At 38.6% G+C, this 12,584-nt stretch overlaps 1 protein-coding gene across 1 annotated transcript in view; it reads right to left on the bottom strand.

The window, feature by feature from the left end:
* The window catches only part of LOC102000687 (uncharacterized protein C8orf59 homolog), a 42,890-nt gene that overhangs the window by 29,405 nt on the left and 901 nt on the right, over nucleotides 1–12,584 (bottom strand). The window lies entirely within an intron of this gene.

The following is a 12,584-nucleotide window of genomic DNA, read 5'->3' as shown; positions in this document are numbered from 1 at the left end:
TAAGATTGTTTTAAAAATAAAAAGTAAATAAAAATTTCACAAACGTGAAAAAAAGAAATCAAGGAAAAGACAAAAATTAGAGTAAATGAATAAACCCCTTAAAGAAAATCCAGAAAATATAAATGAAAATTGAAGGAAATGAATAAAATTGTTCAAGACCTGAAAATGAAAATAGAAATAATAAAGAAAGCATAAACAAAGAGAAATCTGGAAATGAAAAATCTAGGTGAGCAAGCAGGAACTGTAGAGGCAAGCTTCACCAACAGACTACAAAAATGGAAGAGAAAATCTTAGGCATTGAATATTCAATAAAAAAAATAGATACATTGGTCAAAGGAAATGTTAAATCTAAAAAATTCCCGACACAAAACACCCAGAAAATCTGGGACACTATGAAAAGATCAAAAATTAGAAAAATAGGAAAAGAAAAAGGATCACAGCTCAAAGACCCAGAATATATTTTCAATAAAATCATAGAAGATAATTGTCCTAACCTAAAGAAAGAGATAGCTATAAAAGAACAAGAAGCATAGAGAACACCAAATAAATTGGACCAGAAAAGAAAATCTGGGGCCACATAGTAATCAAAACACTAAATATACATAACAAAGAAAGACTATTAAAAGATACAAGGGGGAAAAGGCAAATAACATATAAAGGCAGACATATTAGAACTACAGCCAACATTTCTATGGAGACTCTAAAAGGGACTTAGTGTCTTGGAGACTTTAGGAGGCCACAGATGCCTGCCCAGCAAAACTTTGAATCATCATAGATGGAGAAAACAAGATATTTCATGATAAATTCAAATTTAAACAATATCTATCTTCAGGTTCAGCCCTATAGAAGGTACTAGGAGCTAAACAAACTCCAACCCAAAAAGATGAAAACACAGGAAATAAATATTCCCATATCAGCAAAACTAGAAAAAAGAAAACACACCCACCACCACCAACAACAACAACAACAAAATAACAGGAATTAACAGTCATTGATCATTGATATCTCTCAAAATCAACAAATTAACTCCCCATTAAAAAGGCAGACTAACAGAATGTACTTGAAAACAGAACCCATCCTGCTGCTGCATACAAAAAACATACCTCAGCATCAAAGATAGGCATTACCTCAGATTAAAGGGTTGGAAAAAGATTTTCCAAACAAATGGCCTAAAAAGTAAGCTGGTATAGCCATTCTAATAGCTAACAAAATAGACTTCAAACCAAACATTAATCAAAAGAGACAGGGAAAGACACTTCATATTCATCAAAAGAAAAATCCACCAAGATGATGTTTTAATTCTTAACATTTTTGCCCCAAATGCAAGGGCACTCACCTTTGTAAAAGAAACTTAATAGTAAGCTTAAAATACATATTGACCCTCACACATTGATAGTGGGAGACTTCAGTATCCCACTCTTACCAATGAATAGGTCATCCAAACAAAAACTAAACTGGAGCTAACAGACATAAATCAAATGGGTCTAAAGATATCTATAAGACATTTTATTCTAATACAAAAAAGTATACCTTTTTCTCAGCACCTCAAAGAACTTTCTCCAAAACTGACCACATACTCAGTCACAAAGAAAGTCTCAACAGATACAAGGCAATCGAAATAATCCCCTGTGTCCTATTAGATTGTCACATATTAAAACTGTATTTTCAACAACAACAGAAACAACAGAAAGCCTACAAACTCAGGAAAACTGAACATCTCTCAACGGAATTACTGGGTCAAGACAGAAATAAAGAAAGGAATTAAAGACACTCTAGAATTCATTGAGAATGAATACACAACATACCCAAACTTAAGGGACACAATGAAAGCAGCGCTAAGAGCAAAGTTCATAGCACTAATTGCCTTCATGAAAAAATTGGAGATATACCATACCAGTAAATTGACAGTACAACTAAAAGCTCTAGAACAAAAAGAAGTAAGCACACCCAAGAGGAGTAGATGGCAGAAAATAAGCAAACTGAGAGCTGACATCAATAAAATAGAAATAAAGAAAATAATACAAAGAGTCAATGAAACAAAGAGTTGGTTCTTTGAAAAAAGTCAACCAAATAGACAAACATTTTTGTTGTTTTTTTGGTTTTTGTTTTTCAAGACAGGGTTTTTCTGTGTAGCTTTTGGAGCCTGTCCTAGAACTAGCTCTATAGACCAGGCTGACCTCTGCCTCCCAAGTGCTGGGATTAAAAGCATGTGCCACCACTGCCCAGCTGAAATAGACAAACTCTTATCCAAACTATTTAAAAGATACAAAGAGAATATCCAAATAAACAAAATCAGAAAGGAAAAGGGGACATAACAACAGCTGAAATCTAAAAAATCATTAGGTCATATTTTAAGAACCTGTATTCCTCAAAATTGGAAAATCAAAAGGAAATGGATACTTGATAGAAATCACCTACCAAAGTTAAATCAAGATCAGATAAACAATTGAAATAGACCTGTAACACCTAAGGAAATAAAAACAGTCATTAAAAATCTCTCAACCAAAAAAGTCCATGACTGGAGAGTTTTAGCACTGGATTCTACCAGAATTTCAAGATTTATTTGTTTGTTTATTATTTATGTATACAGGTGCTTTGTCAGTATGTATGCATACAGACTAAAAGAGGGTATCACATTGTGAGCTGCCAGGTGAGTGCTGGGAATTGAACTCATGATCTCTAGAAGAGCAACCAGTGCTCTTAACTGCTGAGTCATCTCTCCAGCCCCCTCTTTCCCAGAATTTCAAAGAAGAGCTAATGCCAATGCTCCCCAAAATTTTCCACAAAATAGAAACATGGGGAATATTGCCAAATCCATTTTATGAGGCCACAGTCACTCTGACATTCAGACCACACAAACAGAAGTACAGACCAATTTCTCTTATGAACATAGTTGCAAAAATCCTCAATAAAACACTAACAAGCCAAATTCAAGAACACATCAAAAAGATCACCCACCATGATCAAATAGGTGTTATTCCAGAGATGTAGGAATTGTTCAGCATATGAAAATCAGTCAATGTAATCTACCATATAAACAAACTGAAAGAAAAAAAAATCACCTGATCATCTCATTAGTAATGCAATAACCCTTCATGATAAAAGTTTTGGAGAGATTAAGAATACAAGGAACATGCCTAAACATAATAAAGACAATTTACAGCAAACCTACAGCTAACATCAAATTAAATGGAGAGAAACTCAAAGCAATTACACAAAAATCAGGAACAAGACAAGGCTGTCCACTCCTTCCATGTTTATTTAATATAGTACTTGAAGTTCTACCTAGAGCAAAAAAGACAACTAAAGGAGATCAAGGGAATACAAATTGGAAAGGAAGAATTCAAATTATCACTATTTACAGATTATCATATATAGTATACAAAAGCAACTCCAAAAATCCTACCAGAAAACTCCTACAGCTGATGAACACCTTCAGTGAAGTGGCTGGATACAAGCCCTCCTATACACAAATAATGAATTTTCTGAGAAAGATAAGGGAATCAACACCCTTCACAAATGCCACAAATAGTGTAGAATATATTGGGGTAATGCTAACCAAACAAGTGAAAGAATTATATGACAAAAACTTCAAGTCTTTGAAGAAAGAAACAGAAGATGGAAAGATTTTCCATGCTCATAGATTAGTAGGATTAGCATAGTAAAAATGGTCATCTTACCATAAGCAATCTACAGATTCAATGTAATACCAATCCTCAAAATTCCAACACAATTCGTTACAGACTTTGAAAGGACAATACTCAACTTCATATGGAAAAAAAACAGGAGAGCTATAACAATACTATACAACAAAACAACTTCCAGAGGTAATTGTTGATTTCAAGCTTTACTACAGAGATACAGTAATTATAACCTCATATCATTGGCATAAAAACAGGCACATTGGTCAATGGAATCAAATCAAAGACCCAGACATAAATCCACACACCTACAAACACCTGTTTTTTGATAAAGAAACCATAACTACATATTAGAAAAAAGAAAGCATCTTCAACAAATGGTGCTGGACTAACTGGAAGTCTGATGTACAAGAATGCAAATAGACCCATATCTATCACTCTGTTCAAAACTCCAGTCCAAGCGGATCAGAGACCTCAACATAAAATTAGATACACTTAACAGCTGCCATGAGGACCAGCCTCCAGCAACTCAAGGTTTGAGTGGGAGCCATGGAGTTGTCAAATTAATCATTCAACTTGACTTTTCTATCTGAGGGAGTAAAATTTAATTCTCTGGGACCAGAGTGGATGGAGGTGGGGTAAAGCTTAACTCCTGGGGCCAGTGAAAAAGGAAACACACACACACACACACACACACACACACACACACGCACACACACTCTTAGGGTCTTTCTCTGTTCTTTATTTCTTTTCTTACCTCTTTCTAGATGTATCTCTGCTTCTCTTGATGTCTTCCTTCTAACTTTCCTTTTACATATTCCCTGATGTTTTCCTTTCTCTTACATCTTTATTTCTTTTTCCTTATAGCTCATAAACCCCAGTAGAATCTCTCAAGCAATAAAAAAATAATGTGGTTACAGTATATTTTCAAGTGAATAATTACAATTAATGTAAGTAAAAAACAGCATGTTTTCTATATCCCTTACATGATTAGACATTTTACATATTACAGGTGAAAAACAAGCTGTCCCAAGAACCCACATCCATGCATGTCCAAGCAACTTGTTATAGATTAAAAGAGTATAAGCAAACAAGGTATTTTTCTCAGCCAGTTTTTTTACTAGCAGGCTGCATATTTCAGTTACAAAGAAATGATCGATTATTTTATTAATTATCTCAATGATTTTTTGTGGTTTAGATAAACTTGTAAAAAAAGCTTAAGAGAATCACAAATATAAACTTTAGTATATGAAAAAGAAACAGTCAACTCTATTTTAGATCTTCAGGGTACATACCCATTCATCAACAATTTTTTATATCAAGAAGCTGAGGCCAGAAATAGGCACAAGGAATTAATCATCATCCCACTAAACTAGCCTCTATCATAATCCCTTACTATAGTTAATAAAGACCCTCAATCATCCATATCCCATTTAGATTAACACTATTATTGTATAAAATCATTACTTCAGTTAAACAATATAGCTTAGAAGAAAATCATCTTCATAATAATCCACAGGTAAAAATGCCCATTAGAATGGGAGATAATCATACTACGCTAAGGTCACGCCCATTCACACCTGCTACCAGATACCAGAGAAAAATAGCAGCGGCAAGCATGTAAAAGCACAGCAGTAGCAGGAGACATTCTGGAGCCTGAAGTCCTGGGGTGAGGGGTTGCCAATCTGAGATTCACCCATCAGAACTTTGCTTCCCAGTGGGCTGATCTACTGAAGTCAATTGCCACGTGCTACTGCTCTGACATGGCCACTGCCATACACTGAACCTAACAGAGAGAGAAAGTGGAGAATAGCCTTGAACTAATTGGCACATGAGACAATTTCCTGTACAAAAACCAACAGTGCAGGCACTAAGATCAAAAATTAATAAATGAGACCTCATGAAACGGAAAAACTTCTGTAAGGCAAAGAACATCATCAATAGGACAAAATGACAACTTACAAAATGGGATAAGATTTTCACTAACTCCACAACTGACAGGGCAAATATCTAAAATATATAAGGATCTCTAGAAACTAGATATATTTAAAAAAACAAATAATCCAATTGAAAAATGGGGAACTAATCTAAACAGAATCCTCAACAGAGAAATCTCAAATGGCTGAGAAACAGTTAAAGACATGTTTAACATGTCATTAAGCCATCAGGGAAATGCAAATCAAAACGACTTTGAGATTTCATCTTATACCTGTCAGAATGACCAAGATCAAAAACACAAGTGACAGTTCATGCTGGTGAGGGTGTGGAGCATGGGGGACACTCCTCCATTGCTAGTGGGAGTACGAACTTGTACAAGCACTATGGAGATCAATATGTCAATTCCTCAGAAAACTGGGAATTGATCTATCTCAAGACTCAACTACTTGGGCATATACCCAAAGAATGCTCAATCATACCATATAAACACTTGCACAACTATGTTCATAGCAGCTTTATTCATAATAGTCAGAAACTGGAAACAACCTAGACGTTCCTCAACAGAAAAATGGATAAAGAAAATGTGGTACAGGGGGCTGGAGAGATGGCTCAGAGGTTAAGAGCATTGCCTGCTTTTCCAAAGGTTCTGAGTTCCATTCCCAGCAACCACATGGTGGCTCACAACCATCTGTAATGAGATCTGGTGCCCTCTTCTGGCCTGCAGACATACACGCAGACAGAATATTGTATACATAATAAATAAATAAATAAATAAATAAATAAATAAATAAATAAGAAAAAAAATGTGGTACATTTACACAATGGGGTATTACTCAGCTGTTAAAAAATGACATCATGAAATTTGAAGACAATTGGACAGAACTGGAAAAAAATCATCCTGAGTGGGGTAACACAGACTCAGAAAGACAAACACTGTGTGTACTCACTTATAAGTCGATACTAGTTGTTGAGTAAAGGGTAATCCAGAGAGGCTATGTAACAAGAAGGACTCAAGGAGGGGAGTGATGCATGGACCTCCCTGGGAAGGGGAAATATCATAGATTTTGAGGGTGGCGGGTAGAGATGGGATCAGGCGAGGAGGAGTGGAGACAGAGAGTTACAGGGAGAGATGTATGGAATTAGGGAACATTCGGAGGATGATGTGGAAACCTGGTGCAGTGAAAACTTCCTGGAATCTATAGTGAAGACTCCTAGTAATGAGGGATATAGAGCCTGAACTTACCATCTTCTGTAACCAGAAAAGGCTTTCAGTGGTGAGACAGGAACACCAACCCAGCCACAAAACCTTTCACCTATAATCTGTCTTGCCTGCAAGATGTGCTGGGGCAATTGTGGCACAGAACTTGTGGGAGTGGCCAACCAATGACTGGTCCAACTTGAGTCCCACACCATGAGATAGAGCCCATTCCAGGTACCACCTCAATGACCAGAAACACAAGGCTGGATACCCCAAAGACCTAGGACAGAACCAAACACGAATGGCAAAAAAAAAAGTCATTGTAATGATTTCTATTGATACTGTGTTATACTCACAGGTGAGTAGCTGACCCGTCATCAGAGAGGCTTCATCCAGCAACTGAAGGGAGCAGAAACAGAAACCCACAGCCAAACGTTAGGCGGAGCTCAGGGAATCCCTTGGAAGAGGGGGCAGATTGTAGGACCCAGAGGGGTCTAGGAGACCAGGAGAACAAGGCCCACACAATCAGCTAAGCAGGACTCATAGGGACTCACAGTACTGAAACAGACCATCGCAGAGTCCACATGGGATTGCACAGGTCCTCTGAATATATGTTATGCTTGTGCAATTTGTGTTCTTGTGGGATTCCTAATAGTGGGATTGGGGTTGCCGCCGACACTTTTGCTCATCTTGGGACACCTCTCCCTCTACTGGGTTGCCTTGTCCAACCCTGATATGAGGGGTTTCGCCTAGTCTTACTGTCACCTGTTATGCCATATTAGGTTGATATCCCTGGGAGGCCTGCCCTTTGCTGAAGGGAAACAGAGAATGAGTGACTCTGAGGGAGGGGAGAAGTGAGGGAGGAGTGTGGGGTGGGGTGAGGGAGGAGTACAGTATGGGGAGGAATTGGGGGGGGGTAAACTGTAATTGGGATGTAATGTATGGGCTAGAGAGATGGCTCAGAGGTTAAGAGCATTGCCTGCTCTTCCAAAGGTCCTGAGTTCAATTCCCAGCAACCACATGGTGGCTCACAACCATCTGTGATGGGGTCTGGTGCCCTCTTCTGGTCTGCAGGCATACATGCAGACAGAATATTGTATACATAATAAATGAATATTTTTTAAAAGGGGGATGTAATGTATGAGAGAATTTTTTTAAAAACCTAAACATCATTATTAAACTTGAAAATCACAAAACAATTGTCTTCTTTACACACCAGAGACAAGGACTGAAACAGCAGCTCCTGTGTGCCAAGCCTTTGGGCAGCATGGACATGTTCATTCCGACTCTTCTGCAATAATCCTGCACTCTAGGGGGACTGGCTGTGCTGAGAGCTGTGGCGTCTGAGGCCCAGAGCACATAGATCTCCCAGTTGCTCGACTTCGTTATGAGTCTGCTATTGTCCTAGAAAATAAATTACTTTTTAAAAGCAATCTTTCAAACTGTGTGCAGTGGGTAGGCCTCTAGTTTGAGCTACTCAGAAGCAAAAGCAGGAGGATACTTTGAACCTAAAAGTTTGAGACCAGCCCGGAAGACACAGTAAGATAGCAAGCATCTAAAACTTAAGTTCCTAATGACATCTCTGGCAGTGCTTGCGGCTGCGGTTTCAATTTTTATTTAAATATTTAAAAGTGAAGTTTTGCCCATCCTGCAGTTTTGTTGATGTATCATTTTTAGTTTGGTGTAATTATTCACAAAGTTATCTTGTTTTGTAAAAAAGGTGGGAGACTCTTATCAGGTTTTTCCACTACCCAGACATGTGTCAGTGAGTCCTTCTTGAAGCCAATCTGACTCCAAGCAGGGGAATTTCTGTAAGCCGACCAGGGCTTTAGACATACCAAGGCTGACAGCCCTTTGCTGTTGTTGTTGTTGTTGTTTTTGTTGTTGTTCCATTTAAGAGGGATAGACTGGTGTACCTCTTCTAACGAAAAGAGGTAGTGATGGCTTTGGCTAGTTGAGGAGCATGACCCCAAGATACGCTGGAAGCAACAAGAGAGAGAAAAGCTCACAGATGAATGGGTGATTTGCGGTGGATGTCGAGACGGTGCCTAGTGGTGGAGTGAGACTGCAGCTTGTGAAAAGTCCCTAGATGGCTCAGCGTCGGTTTTCAGACAACCAGGAGATTTTTGCCACTTTCCCAAAGCACGGTCTGAGTATGGATGTGAAAAGCATGGGGCATGGTTGCAGAGTTTAAATCCATCCTCAAAAACGAAACACTAGGAATAAACCAAATTCCATAAACAGAATCCAGGGGTATGTTGAAGCACTGAAAAATAATCTAACTTTTAAGGGACAACAGCTTAGGAGTCTGTACAGACAGTAAGAAAGAATGGAAAGGAGGGATGGGGAGCTGCCTCAGGGGAAAAATGCTTGCTAAAAACAGTCCTGAGTCTTAGGAGAAAACGCCTTGAGTATATGAGCTCTTAAAACAATGACAGAATTAACAACGGTGGTTCAGCAGTGACTCTCCATTCATTTTCTTTCCGTGTCATTAAAATATAATAGTGAAAACTGCTTAATAAATTCAAGTGACTGGCAAACATAAAGTTAGAGTTCTGGTGTTTTCGGTCCTCCTTTGCAAAACTGGTGTGCAGAATTTTCAACACTATCTATCTGTTCATGCATTTTAAAAACAGATTTTACTGTGGCCACTCTTTTCTCTATATTTCTAGCCCAGTAAATAGAGAAGCTTCCACAGTCTGGGGTCAACTGAAGAAAATTACCCTTGTATCACCATAATGTGCACCCTAGGAGAAAAAAATAACTATCTCAAGAGAGCTTACCACACCAAGACAGCTGTAATGACATCTGCACACCACACACATCTTTGCACTTTTGTTTTTCTTAAATAAGTTCTGGGATGTGAAGGCAAATTAATGGGTGGAAGGGTGTGTGCATTTTCAGTTTTGATAGCAATTTCTAGATTGTCTTCCCAAAAAAAAGATTATCTTCTTAACAGGTATTTTTTTTTCTAGATAGGGTTTCTCTCTGTAGTCCTGGCTGCTCTGGAACTCACACTGTAGACCAGGCTGGCCTCAAACTCACAGAGATCGCCTGCCTCTGCCTCCCAAGTGCTGAGATTAAAGGTGTTCCCCACCATCACCTGGCCCTATCAGGGTTCTTAAAGTACATCTTTGTCCTCAAGTAAGTTCCAGTACTAAGTGTTGGAAATTTTTAAATATTTCCTTACCTATAGTGAAATTTGTTGTAAACAGTAGTTCAGAGCTACCGAGGGAGCTTAGCTTTCTGGAAAAGCAGAAGAGCAATTGTACTGGGATTAAGAAGGACAATGAGTGTTTGGGGACCAGAAAAACCTTTAGAAGACAGCCAATGCAGTTATAGTGGAACAGGGTTAACCAATAACATATAAAAATTCTATAAAATTTAGAAGAAAATGGAAAATAAATGTCAGCATGGCTTTATGAAGCCAAAACAAACAAACAAAAATATCCTTGGGAGAACTTAGGGTTGGATTCCATCAGCTTGACATTACAGCAGGATCATTCAACAAGAAACTGAAACAGCGGTGGTTGAATGATTTCATGAAAGTCTTGACTTAAGACCAAGTAAAGTAAGTCAAGGAGGAGGGAAGATATACCAGAAGAAAAGGAAAGGGTCAAAGATCACAGCTAGGGAACAGTGATGTCAGCGTCCAGGTTTAGGGGAGTGAGAGAGTTTGAGCGGGGTTCAAAGCATTGCTAATAAAGGAATCACAACAAATAAAACATTCACAATTGGATAAAGTTGCATAAATCTGCCCAAATTTTCATTTATCTTGGGAATAGGAATAGCTGGGTTTGTTTGAAATGATAGAACTTGCTTTTTTAAGAGATGGAAGAGTTTGCTCAGAATAAAAAAAAAAACAACCTGTATACATAGGTTTTAAGTACAGCAGAAACTTACAAATGTCTGCTGAGATAGATGTTCCTGCTTCTTTGTCCAATTCTGCAAGCATAGCTTGGAGCTGAGTACAAACCAGCCCAGGCTGGGTCGCTCAGGTTGGTCATGAAATAAAGATGCTTTCCTTCAACCAAACTTAAATTATGATAGTGGGGAAGACAGCCCTGTATCAAATGGCTGAAAATGGAATTTTCCTTTTACTTTCATCATATTTTAGCCCTCCCACCCCCCATTTCATGGGAGAAAACTTCCATGTTGAACACAGTTGGTACAGGGCTATTCAGATCACACAACCTGACCTTTGTAGGCAAACTCTCTTAGCAAACTAAAGTGTCCTGTTCCATTTTCTAAGATGAGTTGCACTGGTTTGTCAATAATTCTGGCAAACAGGGAAGACCATAGTCCTGAGAAGAAATTCATTCAAATTTCATTTTCTTCCAATTTTCTTCCTGAAACAATTTATGAGATATAAATGTTTGTCCCTGGATCTGATGAAAATCTAATTCCTCATTTGGGACAACTCTCTCATCCACAGTCATCAATCTCCCACACTTCTCCATACTTCTGAGACCTCGTAAGAATCCCACTGCCTTCTGGAATACATTTCTAAAATTTCCCATTCCCAGATCATAAACACAACCACTCATGTTCTCTTCTAAAGTGTCTTAATACTTGCTGTCTGCTTTGGGGTTGTTTTCCAAGCTCACGTTTCCTCTTGACTTCATTCCAGGGCCAGGTTTGAAAGGGTTAATCCCATCTTGCTTGCTGTTCCCTTCCCCACACTGCCTTTCATGTATCTAGTTTTGTGTAAACAATTGCTGAGCACAAAGCTGCGTTAGCAGGTTAACCAAATGAATGTGTACATGAGGTGTGAAACAAGGATTTGCTGGAAATCATCTTTGCAAGAAACTTTTATTTCCCCCAAAAAGTGTTCCTTACAACTAATTTTTCATATTTTTCTTAAGGTAAGCTTCACTGATGGTTTTGGTGTTTATTTCCTTTTAGGGGTGTTGTCAACATATGGAGATTTATCAGTGAAACTAATCTATAATTTGCACTAAGTCTTGCCACAATCCGCACCATCGTAAAGGGAGTTGTATTTTATGGTGAACCACTTCCTTGCCAGACCTTTAATGCGTGCAATACATATTTCGTTAATCTAATTCGTCAGCATTCTTCCACACTCTGCCTGTCCCTAGCAAATTTTGAAACTGTCTGATAATAACCTCTGCAGCCAGGAGAGCAACGAAGTGACATCGCTCCTCAGAGAGCCCTTCTGTCAGTTTTCGTCTGTTGCTGGGATACATTTCGATCACAAGCAATTTGGAAAGGATTGTTTCAGTTTGCACTTCCAGGTAACAGTCCATCATGGAAGGAAGTCTGGGTAGAACTCAAGCAAGAGCTGAGCCAGGAACCATGGTGGAATGCTGCTTACTGACTCAGTTGCTCAGACAGTTTTCTTTTTTTTTTCTTTTTATTTATTTATTTTTTAAAGGATCTTCTTTTTTTAATATTTATTATGTATACAATATTCTGTCAGTGTGTGTGCCTGCAGGCCAGAAGAGGGTACCAGACCTCATTACAGATGGTTGTGAGCCACCATGTGGTTGCCAGGAATTGAATTCAGGACCTTTGGAAGAGCAGACAGTGCTCTTAACTGCTGAGCCATCTCTCCAGCCCCAGACAGTTTTCTTATAGAACACAGAACCACGTTCCTAGGAGTGGCATCACCCACAGTGGCATGGACCCTCCCACATCAAGAAAAAAAAATTAGGACAAGCAGGTATGGTGGTGCACACCTTTAATCCTGGCACTTGGGAAGCAGGCAGGTCTTTGTGAATTTGAGGCCAGCCTGGTTTACAAAAGGAGTTCCAGGACAGCCTTGAAACCTTGTCTTTGGAGTCGGG

This window comes from Microtus ochrogaster, chromosome 5 (genome assembly GCF_000317375.1).
Source record: "Microtus ochrogaster isolate Prairie Vole_2 chromosome 5, MicOch1.0, whole genome shotgun sequence".
NCBI classification, from domain to species: Eukaryota; Metazoa; Chordata; class Mammalia; order Rodentia; family Cricetidae; genus Microtus; species Microtus ochrogaster.
This window is presented reverse-complemented; position numbering and strand designations above follow the sequence as displayed.